The sequence below is a fragment of the Mercenaria mercenaria genome, chromosome 3 (assembly GCF_021730395.1).
Source record: "Mercenaria mercenaria strain notata chromosome 3, MADL_Memer_1, whole genome shotgun sequence".
Taxonomy (NCBI): Eukaryota; Metazoa; Mollusca; class Bivalvia; order Venerida; family Veneridae; genus Mercenaria; species Mercenaria mercenaria.
In genome coordinates, this window is record NC_069363.1 from 12,665,313 (window position 1) to 12,681,667 (window position 16,355).

General features: G+C 35.5%; 1 protein-coding gene across 1 annotated transcript in view; it reads right to left on the minus strand.

The window, feature by feature from the left end:
- Positions 1-1,947: 1,947 nt before the first annotated feature.
- Positions 1,948-16,355, minus strand: part of LOC128555496 (PR domain zinc finger protein 5-like) — a 35,464-nt gene continuing 21,056 nt past the window's right edge. The window contains exons 2-3 of the transcript XR_008370111.1: positions 2,325-7,982; positions 1,948-2,079 (exon numbers count right to left, since the gene is read on the minus strand). The gene's annotated coding sequence lies outside the window, so the exon portion shown is untranslated. The remainder of the gene's footprint in view (positions 2,080-2,324; positions 7,983-16,355) is intronic.

A 16,355-nucleotide genomic window follows, 5' to 3' on the forward strand; every position in this document is an offset into this window, starting at 1 on the left:
TGACATATCTGTACCTTTTAACATGTTTTTTCTTTTTGGTTAAATTTTTTCCCTTTGTTGTTCCTGTCCTTTGGACTTACATATTTTTTCTGAGGACCTTCTTGTCCTCAAGTGCAATGATAACAGGTGAGCGATATAGGGCCATCATGGCCCTCTTGTTTAAATTCAGGTAAATTAGCTTGCGAGTCATCAATGTTTGAAATAGAAACAAAAAAATCGTTTAATGTGTTGTCTTTGTCTATATCGGAAAATGCAAAAATGTCATGTGTTTTCGAAAAAGGTGGAATCTTGCCGCAGCTTGATGAGTTTTCTTTAACTAATAATTTAATTATCTTTCAATATTGACGTTGATTACATGAGCTTAGATCGTTTAATGTAAATTCAATGTTGTTAAAAAATATTTCCTTAGCATGTTTTTTCATATTGTTGACTTTATTCCTTATCTTTTTGTAAATGTTCCAGTCTGATAGGTTTCCCGTATTCACTGCTTTACGTTTTGCTCTATCGCGCTGTCGGGAGATTTTTCTAATTTCAGAGTTGTACCAGGGCCTATCGTTCGTTATTGTCGCTCTGTTCACTATTCAGTCAGTAAATTACCACTGAATACCACTTCGAATAAGAAATGGTACTGTCCAAATTGAATGACAAACCAGTCCGTTTTAGAAATTAAGCAGGGTATGGTTAGGGAACGTCTTACATACATTGTTTAAGATGAAGGACACCCTCGTTGTTTTAGTAAGGGCGTAGAATTATTTGGCAGTCATAATATATCCATGCCCTCATTACATAGCATTACTTACAACCTCTGGTAGCTTCTTTTTCAAAAAGTATGTTCTCGCCCATTTCCATTGCCTTTTGTCATTATTATACAGCAAATACGTTATTAATTTACCTCTTTAATTCCCATTCTTGAAAACTTTTTTAACTGTAAGTAAACCAAACAAGAAAGAGAGAAAAATGAGACAAAGATAGAAAATTTGCGTTAACTGCCAATGCATGAAAACATTAAGAATAAAATCTGTAAAAAGATCCTTTGGAAGCAAAGAATGCAACAAAGAAGAATAATAGCAGAGTCGATTTGACCGAGTCTGTCCTGAGAGGTAATGTAATGTGCAACACCTCTCACGCCCCCTAGCACCAGCTTGAGCTGAACCCGATTACACATATGTTGAATGAACTCCGTGATCCAAAAGAACCAGAAAATATAACAACACTGAATCCAAGTACGGGGAGACATTGTAGAGCCGCCACACGGCACTTAAAAAGTAGAATCTGGAGTTGTCACAGGAGCGACGAATAATACCCCCACATTACGGCCTTGTCACCAAAGTATGGCAAATTTTAGGTTGGTAAGTTGCCATAACTACGTAAAACATCTGTGATTTGTAAACAAAGTCAAACTTGATCTGTCTGCATTTTATGGTGTTACAACTGTGTACCAAAAACTATTTAAGTCTGTCAAGCCTTTCATGAGTTATTGTCCGGAAACCAAGTCTTTGGCAAATCTTAAGTTGGAAAGGGGCCATGACTACGTCATAAGTGGTGCTTTGTAGCCAAAGTCGAACTTCTTGACTAGTACTTTATGATGTTATACCTATGTACTAAAATTTATTTCAATCTGTCAAGCCTTTCATGAGTTATTGTCCGGAAACCATGAAAACTAACGGACCGACAGACAGACCAACCTACCGACAAGCTCACTTCTATATACTTCGTTTGTGGGGTATAAAATGTATACTTTTGTGGTCTTTGAATGCAATAATTGCGACATCTAATCCAAAGCTAGAAAGCACATTGCGATCTAATACAAGAGCAGCAAATATGTAACAGCTAAGGGAGACTACTGTGTTGTCATGTAAGAGATTGCATACAAGCCTGTCCAAAGATATAATGAAAAAAACTTCATATTAATATTTATTATATAAAAAATAACATAAAACTAAATTAAAGCTCAATTATCAAATCACAGATTCTTCTGATGGTCCAAAAATCTTTTTGAAAGGTGGAACCGGCAACTGAGTATCGCTATCATATAAAGCACACTTCTTCAAAGCACAAGGACTGTTCCTCCATAAATACCTACAACAAAGAGTATATTAATGAAAGAGACTCTACATTCAATTTACTTAAATACAAATTTTGTCTATGCTCAATAAAGTTCTGTAAAAGTATTCTTTAAGGACTATATTAAATATTCCATAAGTAAAGGAAAGCCGCAAAAATGCGTTTATATTTAAGTATAACAAACGTTGTTAATTTAACAGATTCATCATTCGTACAAGTTCAGATTATTTAATGAAAATTAATGAAAATACATCAGTTACCTTACGCCAACAATGTGTTGCAAATAACAATCCAGTGTGTCGATTTCAACCGTTGATTGTTGATATTGTACAATATCTACAATCGTCCAAGAACTCTGGTTTTTGCATGCTGTCGCGGAACTTGAACAGCATATCTGTATATATTTTTTAGCAATTAACTATGTACAATTTATCTGTTGAAAATGTATAGCAATGTTTTAACTACGTACAACGAATCTATGGATAATGTATAGCAATGTTTCAACTTTGTACAACGTATCTATAGGTAATGTGTAGCAATGTTTTAACTTTGTACATCGTATCTGTGGATAATGTATAGCAATGTTTTAACTTTGTACAACTTAACTTTGGGTAATGTGTAGCAATGTTTTAACTTTGTACAACATATCTGTGGATAATGTATAGCAATGTTTTAATTTTGTACAACGTATCTTTGTGCAATGTGTAACAGTGTTTTAACATTGTAGAACAATCCAAGTTGAAATTGTTGAATTCAGCTGTATTGTACGATAATTGAAATTATACATCTTGCAAGAAGTGCGTGTTTTGATTTGTTAATCAAGATAATTAGCTACATCAAGATAATTAATTACACGTGTGATTGATGTGCAGATTTACTATGCCATGACGTAAATTGACAACATTCAAGCATATGGGTTTCGAGACATCCAAACTTTAAAGATTATTTTTCTTATTTAAATAGCTAAATCTGGTTAAACCGGGTCAGTAATCGAATATGTTCGTCAGCCCATTACAGCATATAAGTAGATAGCAACGAGGAGAAGTGCAGTACAGCCAGAATTTCCGAGATGCCCATTGGTTCTAGCTACCATGGCTAGCCAGAATAGCTAGAATAGCCAGAAAAAATACAGTAAAACCTGTTGCGAAATGATCCTTTTGGTATTTTCAGAGTTGATTTTTTTGTGTTAATTCTTTCAATCTCCACATTTTTGTCTTATGTTTCTTTCTAGAAAGTAAATTCATTTATAAGTAAATATTAAGAATATAAATGATTCCATGAGTTTTACTTTATGTTTCATCCACCCAAACTATTTGAAAAAAGAGAGATATCAAAGGTTGCTGCATACAATATGTACCGTGTGTTATAATGATGAAAAAGATCGTTTCAAGCGCATCTGGTTTTCTAGAAGCACGGCTTCTGTCCGTGTGTTTGTTCTGATTTACAAATGAAAGAGGTATATATGTGTTCTTCATTAAGAGGGGAGTTACTCCAGCCGGTTGTGTCTACATTGACATTTTTATTGCCCCTGGCTCCGAACATATGGTTAGACATCAGATAAAATGTACTTCTTTAGAGGGTTAAAATTTACATACAAAAGGTTTGCAGTAAGTTTGTGTTGAACATCTCTCGTGGAGACTATAATTATCATGTTCTTCTGTGTCTTCTCTATTCCTTCTGCATTGTACAAGTTCTTACTGCATCCTGCCAGTTTTTAGGACGTAGTGGAAACGTGGCTGAGTGTGATGGGGGTATAAATTAGGAGCAGAATCTATCATTTCTACAAAAATTGTGCTCTAATATCTATTTCTGGACATTTTACTGAAATTAAAATATATTAGATAAGGACATATTAAATGCGAGTACTTGAGGATTTATCTAATGAGCACGTGTATCCGAAAAACAATTTTAACACCAGTTTACTAGTTTAAAGACAACAAATATTATCTATTTGCCATTTGCAAGGCTATGCCACTACCAGTTGAGCAGTCCAATGTAAGAATAACACTGTCTTGTCAAACAAAACTAACAAGTACAGCTCGCGCTTACCGGTGAATCAAGCTTTAAAATGCATTTTCTACACCTTCCTACAAACAAACTGTTCATATAATATTTCTGTGGTATAGATGGAGGCTTTCGATACTCTTCTTTACAACAAAACATGTCAAGTAGCTAATCAACCATCTGTTCACACAAAGATTAGTGCTATATTGTGCATTCCTGCATCGTCTGCTACACCTCTTGAACATACTAAAAAAGGTTGCCCATTAGGTCGGGCACATATGGGGGTCAGATGTTCTATCACTTTCCTTCTTCTTCTTCTTCTTGTCGTTTGCGATCAATCACTTTCCTAAAATTCCAAGTCCAGATAAATAAGGCTGACCAGAGGTATCTTTGATAAATTGGAACCTTTCTGGTAGTTTTTGCCTCAAGTACCTGAGGCTCATACCAATAGCTCCTCAAGTGCATTTGCAACCTAGATAAAGGCTGTCGAGGAAGATGTAATTTGTCAAAAGTGCTGAAATGCTCTGCACTGCCTTATGCAAGTTAACTTAAGTTGTCGACAATCTCGTGCTTGTGTGTACTGACACGAGTATCTGACATGTACCTTATTTCAGATTTCAGCTCACTGTGCAGAGTAATATATTTAGCAGAATAGTTATCGTTATACGTAATGTTGTCCGTGAAAGCAACTTTAATATTTTCAGCCTTACTCTTCTTTGTTACACAGTTAGCATTACATAATCAATGATTATGTGATTAACTTATTATGCAGACATTGTGGCTGCGGGTGCATAATAAGGCATGTTGTTTCATTTGATCCTACTAGCCCATCGCTATAATCTATTCTTGCATTTCGAAGTCCCAAACCGAAAGGGATAGTTGTCGTACTTAGTGTACGTCATAGGAACTACAATTTTATATAGAAACTAAGTTAATTGACCTTCACATTCTCTATATTACCTACCATCTATAAACAAGTTTTCATAAAGGAGTCTTTAGAATTTGCACTTTTGAAGTTATTGAAGAATCCGCCATTTGCAAATGATGGACGGACATACAGACGGACAAAATGATGTACAAGAGGGGAAAATAAGCATGTTTTCAATTTTCCTCCTATCTATGAACAATTCTCAAGGAACAATCTCTCCTAGTTTTGAAGAAATGCAGGATGACACTTTTTGTCATATCCGTGCACTATTTGTTGCCATAGCAACAACATTTGTTGCCATAGGAACAAATTTAAATGACATTGGCAACAATGCCATCTATCCATATACCACGTATCTTGAAAATACCTGCTGTAGCTTTAAAGTTATTGCAGTATCCTACTTTGCATGGCTGACGTATTGACAGGCATATGGGGGCAACCTATAAGCCCCCTCTGGCTTAACAATGGTGGGGGAATAACAACAATGTTTCAGTATCCTGCTGCTGAGGAAATGCATATAAAATCATGTAAATTACATATAGTAAAACAAAACATCCGTTAAAATATGACAAAATACAATGATAATATTAAACTGAGTTTTAAAGGCTAGATTTTAGACGTTACCATGGAAACAGAAAGAAATTAACATTATTTGAATTGTTATTTTTGCATTTGAATTTAGGATTAAATTTATCATATACATTAATATTTAGTGAATTTAGGGATGAATGTAAATATAATGACCTTTCATTAGAATCTTGTAAGGTAAATATGGAGTTGTGGCGGCCATTTTGGAAAATGGCCGCCGTATTGGCCATCTTGACAGATATCAAATGGGTCCCATGAAAACATGTTTTTTTTTTATGATTTAATAAAAAGCTGTGCCAAGTTTGGTGCTTTTCCCATTTTCTGAAGTATTTTGGCATTTTCTGTTACGAATTGATCGGACTAGAAAAGTCACTAATTTTCGTAAACTTTAAATGTTCTTGTATAAGTAGAATAATGATTTAAAGTAGATTTTCAAATAATTCTCTCCATAGCATACTATTTAGTTAACATTTGTCTTGGAAGGAGTTTAAGTATACTTGACTCTGATAAACAAATTAAGTCAACTAATTAAAGATAACGTTAATCAAAACCTGCCTATCATTATGCTACTCCTGCTCATTTAGCTCAATATCGAGAGCTCAGACGTATAAATCAGGAGGTCGTGAATTTGACCACCGAGCGAAGCGTACGTTAAATTAAAGACATTGTGTCTTTAGTCATTTCGTTCTCCACTTCTGATGCATGTGGAGAAGTTGACAGCTGCTAGTGGAAACAGGTTAGTACATGTACAAAATCGAGGTACACTGGTTAGGTAAGATTATAATGCATGCTATTACATACTTTTGCGCTAAATCTAAATCAAACAAACAATTTATTTATAGCAGTATTATCACGCACGCACGCATACACACGCGCGCTGGCGTTCTAACGTATTCAAAGTATCATTTCTGAGTTTAAGCTTTTATTACAATGTAGTGCCAGTTTACACTTTAGTCAACAAACTTTTGTTTTTTGAGTATAATGAATTATACCTTTATTTAACTTACGGTTGTTTTGTTATTATGCTGAAAATGACAACATGTATTCTCGTGTCAATAAATGAAATGGGCAGACTTGAAAACAGAGTTTGAGAAATGTTTAATTCTATTCAGTAAGGTAAATCACCTGCTCATAAATTGAAACTATTGCCATTAATGAATTATTTAGTAATTGAAAAGGACTTATAAATGTTACCAAAAAGTCGGAAAATTACTGGTAAAATATCTTCTTTGTTCATTTTCGAATTTCAATTTTAATTCTTATACAACTAGTTTTTGTTGAGGTCCTGCAAACTGAGCTGTGTTTGTGCTATGGAACAGCTTGAATGTTTCGGCACACTATTACTGTTGAAATAAAACATTCTCAGAGGGACCATGCGTTTTGGAAACAGCAAAAGTTTAGCATAAGGTAGATACCATATTCTCCAAAATGATACATCCACAAAAATGTTGAAACAAGAAAGTACAGTTGATAAGTATATTCCTCTTCTTTTCCTTGATACTTAAAATGTTAAATATAATTTATTTGCATTTTTCAGGCGATGTTTTGTTATCATCTTTGTGTTTCAAAGGATGCGCATTAGTCCTCGTCTGTAGAAAGAATGAAAATCTTACATCATATTTAACAGTTAAAACTATCTGAGGAGTTTAAATAACATTCTTAAATCCGCTGTATGTAGATACATTTTCACCATAAAGAAGTGCTGTTATTAAGCATAAGTAATTTGCATAGTGCCTTTTTTGTGAAAGCGTTATGTATTGTTTATGTTAATGTTTTATTTGTATGAGGTGTTCTATTCTCTATATTGTGCCTCGGAGAATGTCGTACATTCGCTCTCCAAAATCTTGACAATTGCTTTGAAGGATATGGTACTTTTCATGCGACTCATTTTTTACATCAATCGCCTCTAGAAGGCCTTTAATCTTTATATTTGACGAATTCTTCTTTTCAAGTATTATTCTTGCCCCTCCTTTTCTTGGTTGGCGCTCTATTCTGTCTTTTACATCTTCTTCTCTCTCGCCCCTTTGTATTATTATTTCTGCATCATTCTTCTCTATTGACCACCACCAACTATTTGTTTTAAATACGACAAACCTGTGATAGAACCACCAACTTGCACCTGGGATATTGTTCAACGGAACTGTGTAGGAATAAACACATAATATGCTCTCCCTCGAGGGTTCCATCAGTTCATTTGCGTTAAGAATAGTGCGACTGTCAAGAATATGGCCCTGTAGATTTTGGCCGACCTCCGGGTAATAGCTGATCTTATAAGACCATTTCTGTTTGCTGCTAGACAACCCCATTCCTAAACTATACTGAGTTCCTTTAAAATAATATGTTTCTCTTTTTAGCTATGTAAGGACAATCCACATTTCATAAATCTTCTCGGCCACATCTTGAAAAAATTCAAATAAAGATTGTTAGCGTGTATGAAGGTGGCATGATTTATCTTTCTATATTGTTCAAACACTTTTTACCGATATTCGCAGGGAATGTTGTGAAATATATTGAGACATGACTAAGACGATATTTTATATCTATGATATGATGTACCACAAAAAGTGTTCGTTTTGAGCAAGGCTATTCCAGGAGGGTCGGTACCTTATTCGATTTTGATGAAATTTGGTCCAATTATATGACTGGTTCCTTTTAATTTTTCTATCGTTTTGTCAACAGTACATTATCAGTGATGACGTCACAAACATCGCAATTTAGGGCGCCAAAATTCCAAATATCCGCCGTTATGAGTCTTCTAAAATGTCTTATTACGATTTGAAATCAGCGAAACTTCACAATTTGAAACTTTATTTAATTTATATAAGGACTAGCTTGTTTATAAGTGGTAGCGCATTACATTACAACGGACATTTATTATTTCATTGATCTACCGTATTCCTTCTGATACAAGATTTTGACAAAAATCATCGGCAAATATTGGCAAAAATGACATCTTTCAAAAGCAACAGGTCCATTAAAAGCCTGATTTTCAGCACAAGTGATCAAATTGCAAAGGAAATGTCAAATAAAAAAGGGAACGTAACTTTTTCAGTTTATTACAATACTGTGTTAAATACAAACAGTCCTTCCATCTTTTTACGTAAAACGCAACGTTTTATCGACGCGGTTCACGGTTTGCATCGTTACGCTTTTAACTTTTGCATTATATCCAGTATTTATGAACCAACAACTTTGTGAAATTATTATGCATCAGTCTTTCTGATATTGACACACTACCAGGATATGATATCGGGGTATCACGTAAGTAATAGGTGGATAATATAAAGAACGTTTTCATTATAGACAAGTTTTGACTAATATAATAAGTCATATACTCGGCCACCCTTAAGGTTGTTCACACGTTTGAAAAACCGGAAGTGATGGCGTAACGTCATTTATCAAGAAAACGTAGAATAAAACCTGGATACGGCGTACGGAAATGAAAATCATTTTATGAATTAATGACAACATGTGAGTATTTATTAAAATGACGCTTTTGCTGTATTTCTAAAGTTGAAACATGATATTAAAACATATGACACGTAAAATAATTCAAAATAATGTATCAAAATTAGTGTGGAATATTCGGTGCACTTTAATCATGGTCAAATATCTCAAAATAAGCACATGGACCTATACATTTTATTTCACCACATTATAGGCCATGTGTTTATTTACAACTGTGAGAAATTTCATTAAAATCTTCAATATAGAAACATTTCTATTCGTGAAAATGTTATGAAAGTTGAGAATTTCCCATAGGCCTATACTTCCATTATGAAAAACTGCGCGAGGTCCAACATTTTCAAATCAGTAAAAAAAAAATATTTTATAGCAAAAATATAAATATATTCAAACGTTTTGAAAAACTGGAGTTTTACATTGCAGAAAAAAAATCGATCCAAACTTGCAGAAATACCTTAAGGTATGTTCGTTTGCAGTTTCCGACCTAATACTTCAAGGACTAAAGCGGTAGGGCGGTATATTTTTTTTCAAAATGAATGAAAGAATCGTCATTATCTTGCCTCCTACAAGTTTCTTGCATTTCTATTGGTCAATAGACGTCACGTGGGGATAGGATATATTCCATATCCTGCTAGTACATTTCATATATGAATTTTGATTATAACAAAATGGCTTCCGCATCACTGGCGTATATTGAATCGAGTCAGATTATCAATTAGCTCAAGCGATGACATCGTTTCCGAGAGTTAATTTAGTGTTTTCTTGCCATTTTCGTTCTACTTAGTTTAGGCTTGTGAAGTTTGAAAGAAGTTTATTAGCCGTAAAAGCGTAAAATAATATGGGAGACACGGACGTTGGAATCTTGTTTTAAGTTATCGTCGTTGGGTAAGTGAATTGACATATTTGTTATTCAGCAGTTTGTTGTAGGATCATTTGATCTACATGAAAGATTAAATAATTCAACAGGAAGTTTCAAGACATTTGTGACATCGTGAAAAAATGATAGAATAAGAAGCTTTTCTGATCTAAACCAGTTCATAACCTGTGTAAATGAGCTTTTATGTTTTATGATTTAATCAAAATACAGATCATTGTGCATTTTATGGCTGGTGTAAATCAACTATAAACAAAAGATGATCACCAAACAGATAATTGCAGGATTCCAGTCTGCACTGCAAGTAGCTTTGTTAATTTACAAAATACTTGATTGTAGCATGTAAATAAAGGGTGGTCGGCAAGATAAAATCGTTACACAGCTAGATGTTGACAGGGTACGGGATATACGCTGTCGAGGAAATCCATATCAGGCGAGAGCATCCTGTCACCAACAAGCAGTCTAACTAATATCCTCAGCCTGTTGCTGTTTACGCATTAATATCCTTTCTTTTTGGAAGCTGAAAGCATCAATGAAACATTAAGAACTCGAATGAAAAATATTATAAACAACCATTTCAGAGACGTACTAGCCTACAGAAACGAAATAAGTCAAGCTCTTAAACATGCGTTTTCATTTGGTTGTAGAACATTTTATTTACAATTACATGAAAACATAGTTGCCGACACGAAAATATAACGCAAATACTAAACAATCTGTAAACACGCGGACAATACCAAATGACTATCATAGAAGGCACGTGCAGTTTTCCCGTCAAAATAATTGAAGAAAAATTTGGAAATCCATTATAGCGTATAAGACGGCCCGATATTTAAAACGAAAATATAACGCAAATACTAAATGTTCTGTAAAGACGCGGTCAATATCAAATAATGGAAGGCACGCGCAGTTTCGCCACCAAAATAATTGAAGAAATGTCTGCTTCCCGTAGATGGTCCGACACTTACGCATATTTATGTCGTGTTCCCATTCGTTAAGGCTGGCTCTTTAAATCTAACGCCCAAGTTCAACCAAATATTTGGAAAATCTGCCGGTCAGTGTACAAAAATATATAGAAGATCTAAGTATTATAGTGCGAGGCGTTTCGGAATTTTGGTGGCACGGTGGCCCGGTGACATCATTGCGTGGGGGCGGGGCCAATGCGGGAAAAACCAGTGACGTCATAGCCCAACCCTAATATAGGACAATAGGGCAAACCGCTCCTTCCGATGAGTCATCGGGTCACCCGGTCAATGCCCTAGAACAATGACAGGTAGGTGAGTCAATCGGAAAAACCCATGACGTTACAATCGGATAACAAGATGGCGGACAGGTCAATGCCCTAGAACAATAGGGGAGCCGCACCCAACATTCGAAAAAACAAAAGAGAGTAGGTGCGTTAATCGGAAATTCCCATGACGTCATGGCCGCACCCAACATTCCAAATAACGAAAGAGAGTAGGTGCGTCAATCGGAAATTCCCATTAAGTCACCTGGCGCTCCCTTAACGTACCGTTACCACCTTGCTTCTCTATTTTTAGCAGTAGACAATAGAGGACCTTTTAAAACGGTAGTTTCACTATAGTTTTATCATTCATAATCAATTTAATATTCTATTGTTCTAACATAAAAGATTTCTTATCTGAATAACTGTAGACCACTCCCAGTTCCACTTTATATTAAAACTATATTAAACGTGAAGAAATTTATTCAATTAACAAATCATCAACATCATAATACTAGCGGATCAAATAACAAGTGGTATCTTAACGGTTGTAATATTTAAACCCTTTCACAATTGGCTATTCAATCGGTTTCAATTACATTGTGTGCGATAAGGCGGAACATGACTTCTTCCTAAATAACTGGTGAAAAAAGTCAACAAACCTCGCAATTTTGATGTTACTTTATTTGTATTTAGTTTTACACTTAAAATTCATTTTTTTGATTGCTGTTAATTTGTCTTTTACTTCTTTGAGCTGATTCGCTATATTTCAATATAGCCACGCACCTACTATCCGGTTTAATTACCTGTTATTTTATGACACTCGTCTTTATCAAATACCACGGTATCAAGAGATCAAAAATATGATAAAATACCTATTGAAGTAAGGTCAACAAACTTTGTATTTTTTCTTTTATTCTACATTAAAATTAAAGAAAAAAATACTGTTTTCATATTATAGTCAATTTTATCTATTTTCTTGAGACATAGCAAGAAATCACCTCCTACTCATTCGATAATAGTAATCGCTAGATAAAACAAAGTCATGTTTACAGTTTAATTGTCTTTTTCTTTTTCAACCACTTTGTTTTAATAACGTTTTCCAATAATGCATATTCGGGCTGATTTTTTAACCTTAACAGTTCGCTTTCTGCCAAACGCTCGACCCTCTGTATCGGCTCCTCGGTGCCTATCTGTAGCACTTTTCCAGCTCGAACTCCAGCTCCATCCTGCCGATCTGGTGCTGTTTCCATTATTTCTGGGGGTTCATATGTTTTTAGAACATTTTCAAACAGGTACTTCCTTTTGCTAATCGCGTACTTCCATGCATCCTCAATAGGGTACCAATCCATCAACTCCAGATCTGATGCCGTTTCCTTAATGGCTCCATAAATAGGATCTTCTTTAAGAGCACGGTACCATAGCATAGCGTTAGCAAAGGCTTTCGCTATCGTTTTCCTATATTTGTCTCTCCATTCGCGAAAAACACGATTCCAAGCGGTATTTATCGTGAGACTTCTCCTCCATATAGCTTTGAACTCTTTCAATGTATTCCGGTTGCCACGTTTCAAACGTTAGGTTTATAATGGTACTCCACGGGTGCTCTGTTTCGTCGGAAGAGGTATTAGCATCATCCTCTCTATAGTCATTTGTGTTTGAGAATTCATTATCGCTCTCATCATCCTAGGTATCCATTTCCTCTGTATTGACCGATTCACCGTTTTCATCGCCGTGCATCGTCTTCTTATGACGTAACTTGTTATTCTATCTGCTGAAAATCTTGCCACAAACGTCGCATGTGCTCATCTTCGGGCCGGTTAAATTATTCCGTTCTCCAATCACTTTGAGACAAATATTGGACTTAAACAGCGCACTCGGCATCCAAATTACGAATGAGGAGGAGTCATATGTGCATTCATTTTAATACTGACAGATTGTGTTGTTATACACATTTTTGCATACACGTTGTTGTGAGAGAAATCTGTATTGTTGTGACGGAAGTCTGAATAATTATGAGGGAGTATGTATTGTTGTGAGGGAAGTCTTTATTTTTGTGAGCAAAGTCTGTATTGTTGTGAGGGAAGTCTGCATTGTTGTGAGGAAGTTCTGAATAGTTGCGAGGTAGTTCTGAATAGTTGTGAGTGAGTTCTAAATAATTATGAGGGAGATCTCTATTGTTGTGAGGGAAGTCTGCATTGTTGTGAGGGAGGTTTGCATTGTTGTGAGGGAAGTTTGTATTGTTGTGAGTGAGGTTTGCATTGTTGTGAGGGAAGTCTGTTTGTGAGTAAAGCGTGAGGGAGGACTGTATAGATGTGAGGGAAGTCTTTATAGTTGTGAGTTGGCCGTGAGGGAGGTCTGCATAGTTGTGAAGGAAGTCTGTATAGTTATGAGATCGGCGTGAGGGAGGACTGTATAGATGTGAGGGAAGTCTGTATAATTGTGAGGTAAGCGTGAGGGAGGTCTACATAATTGCGAGGGAATTCTGTTCAATGTGAGTGAGGCCTTAATAGTTGTGAGGGAGGTCTGCATCATTGTAAGGGAGGCATATATATAATTGTGACGGAATGTCAAACTGTTAAATAAATCGACTCATTTCTACGAGTTTTGTAGCAGATATATCCTTGCAAGGTATTCAAATTCATTTTACTTCCTCATTACTTATGTTACCTTCTCATTTACTCATTTTACCTCATAATTACGCATTTTCCCTCCTCATTGTACTCATTTACTCAAGGAAACAGTAGGGGTAGCATCAGCTGCAGCAGAAGTAGTATCAGGAGCAATAACCACATCATCAGCAGCCGCAGCATTCGTAGCTTCATCAGCAGCAGTAGTATCAGAGGGACACGGATATGAAAACATTAGACTGGATATCCAAAATGTATAGAGTAACTTGCGAATAAATTCGATGGCTGCTGATGATGCTACCACTATATATATATATATATATATATATATATATATATATATATATATATATATATATATATATATATATATATATATATATATATATATATTATTGGACAGAATCTAAATAAACCGCATATGTAATATTAGTGGATCTCCTTCACTTTCTTCTTTTTCCCTGTATTTATATCCGTACTGTTGAATTACAATACATTTGGGATATATATATATTAAAAAAGGGTTTTAAGTAGATAGCCAAATCCTTTTGAGCTTGTATATTTGATTTATTCCTCAGCCGGTTTCAAAAATTATCATCAGGAGGGAAGGTTACAAATAATATGGCGTCCTTTGACGTCGCCAATAGAAACAAAGGGCGTCACTGTTAAATAAATGACGTCTAATTAACTAACGAATAAAAATGACGTGACGTCGATGTCAGGTATGATTTTATGTGTCTCTATTTAGTGAAGGTTTAAGCTGCCTTATAAACGTTATTTCTCGTTGTTTTCTACTGACTATACTGTCCGTGAACATTTTGAAAGATTGAACAAACTTTCGGAAACAGAATATATGGATTTGTTCATACAAAAGTGGAAAATATTTTTAGATGACTGTTTCATCCTTTGGAATAAATCTAAATTAGAACTAGACCACCTTCTCCAAATATTAAACAGCCTGAATGAGCATATAAAAATTTCAATAGAGTACAATAATGAACGTCTGCCATTTTTGGATTGCATGGTTATTAAACATGGCAAACATATAGAAACTGACATCTCTTACAAACCTACCGACAGCAAAACGTACCTACTGTTCCAGTCATGCCATCCGAATCACACCAAAGTCAGTATACCATTCTCACTTGCTAGACGTCTAAATCTCATAGTATCCGATGAAGCAACACTTATGAAAAGATTAGAGGAACTAAAAAAATACCTAAAGATCCAGAAATATCCAGACATTTTAATTACAGCAGGAATTCAAAAAGCAAAAGAACTAAATCGTGAAGAAATATTATCAGAAACTAGAAATTGCTTTTGTAAAAAAGTACATGTCTCCCCCAATGCAAAGTGACCAAAGTCCTATAGGCAAGAAGTCAATAGGGGTCAGGAGCGAAAGTCCAAGAGACACTAATGGTTGGCTGCAATAGGGATCATCTACTTGGCATGTCCAATCATCCCGCTAAATTTCAACACTATTGGCCTAGTGGTTCTCAAGTCACTGTTCAGGCTCCTGTGACCTTGACCTTTGATCAAGTGACCTCAAAATAAATAGGGGTCATCTACTCTGCATGTCCAATCATCCTATTAAGTTTCAACATTCTAGATCAGGTGGTTCTCAAGGTATTCTCCAGAAATGATTTTACATGACCAGGCCCCTGTGACCTTGACCTTCAATAGACTGACCCTAAAATCAATAGAGATCATCTACTCTGCATGTTCAATCATGCTATGAAGTTTCAACATTCTGGGTCAAATGGTTCTCAAGTTACTGATTGGAAATTGTTTTCCATGTTCAGGCTCCTGTGACCTTGACCTTTGATCAAGTGATCTCAAAATAAACAGGGTCACCTACTCTGCATGTCCAATCATCCTATTAAGTTTCAACATTCTAGGTCAAGTGGTTCTCAAGTTTTTCTCCAGAAATGATTTTTCATGACCAGGCCCCTGTGACCTTGACCTTTAATAGACTGACCCCAAAATCAATAAAGATCATCTACTCTGCATGTTCAATCATCCTATGAAGTTTCAACATTCTGGGTCAAGTGGTTCTCAAGTTATTTATCGGAAATTGTTTTCCATGTTCAGGCTCCTGTGACCTTGACCTTTGATCAAGTGATCTCAAAATAAACAGGGTCACCTACTCTGCATGTCCAATCATCCTATTAAGTTTCAACATTCTAGGTCAAGTGGTTCTCAAGTTTTTCTCCAGAAATGATTTTTCATGACCAGGCCCCTGTGACCTTGACCTTTAATAGACTGACCCCAAAATCAATAAAGATCATCTACTCTGCATGTTCAATCATCCTATGAAGTTTCAACATTCTGGGTCAAGTGGTTCTCAAGTTATTTATCGGAAATTGTTTTCCATGTTCAGGCTCCTGTGACCTTGACCTTTAACAGAGTGACCCCAAAATCGATAGGGGTCATCTACTTTGCATGTTCAATCATCCTATGAAGTTTCATCATTCTGGATCAAGAGGTTCTGAAGTTATTGATCAGAAATGGTTATCAATGTTCAGGCCCCTGTGACCTTGACCTTAACGGAGTGACCCCAAAAACAATAGGGGTCATTTA